The sequence below is a fragment of the Sinocyclocheilus grahami genome, unplaced genomic scaffold (genome assembly GCF_001515645.1).
Source record: "Sinocyclocheilus grahami isolate Dianchi unplaced genomic scaffold, SAMN03320097.WGS_v1.1 scaffold3328.1, whole genome shotgun sequence".
Taxonomy (NCBI): domain Eukaryota; kingdom Metazoa; phylum Chordata; class Actinopteri; order Cypriniformes; family Cyprinidae; genus Sinocyclocheilus; species Sinocyclocheilus grahami.
Window position 1 is genome coordinate 1 of NW_015508470.1, and position 1,228 is coordinate 1,228.

Below are 1,228 nucleotides of genomic sequence, written 5' to 3' on the forward strand. Positions count from 1 at the left end.
ACAATATATTGACCCACGTTCTGTTTTCTATCATACGTTGTGCACATTTGTGATGACGTAAGATGACTGCAAATGCACCGGGGGTTCGAGAGAATTAAGAGAGTGTGAAACCAGACCAACGCTGCGGAGGGTGCCGGGAACAATCGCACTCGGGTTCGAACCACAGCAAACGAGCTCAGTGTGAAAGCCACCTTACAGAGCTGCAAAAGCAGGTCATTCAGAAATTGTCCAGGTATTACCATCACAACCATAAGCACATTAATATATGAAAGCCACAATTTACATAAAACACCTATACAGTATTGAGCAACACGCTCCCACGTCCCGTCCTGAACAATCAGCTGTTTTCATATGCAAACAGGTAAGCAAATTGTAACAGGTCATTTACATATACAAGACTTAAAGGTACAGTAGCATGTTTAACCTTTAAAGACCCAAAGAGGTCAAAAAAGTGTAAAGACTCCAAGACAGGAGTGATGTGATCCTTTGTCCTGTTTCCAGACAGGATTCGAGCAGCTGAATTTTGAACCAGTTGTAATTTATTTAGGGTAGCTTTTGTAACCCCGGCCAGCAAAGCATTGCAGTAATCAATGTGAGAAAATACAAAGATGTTAATTAACTTCTCAGCCACCGGAAATGACAACATAGGATGTAATCTGGCAATATTTCTAAGATGAATAAATGATGTCTTGACAGTGTTCTGAACATGAGGAACAAATGTTAAATGAGCATCTAATATCACCCCCAATTCTTTTTACATTTTGTTTGAAATTCCAGGGTAGAACCATCTACACTTAAGAGTTAAAGACCCAGCATTAAGTAACTGGAGGGATGAACCAATGAACATTACCGCCGTCTTGTCACTGCTTAGACAAAAAACATTTCTAGACATCCATTTTTTTTCATCTCAGACATACATTGAGAAAGAAATGACACAACCACATTAACATCAGGTTTTGAATGAATATAAACCTGGGTGTCATCTGTGTAAAAGTGAAAGCTGAGACCAAGTAATCTTAAAAGTTGACCAAGAGGATAAATGTAGATACTAAAAAGTAAAGGGCCCAAAATAGATCCTTGAGGAACGCCGGATTACACACCAATATCAGACCTACAACCTCTCACAGCAACAAACTGCTTTCGATCTGAAAGATAGGACTTAAACCAGCTTAGATCAGTATCAGAGACACCAAAGACAGACTCTAAGCGAGTAAGAAAAATTGAGTGA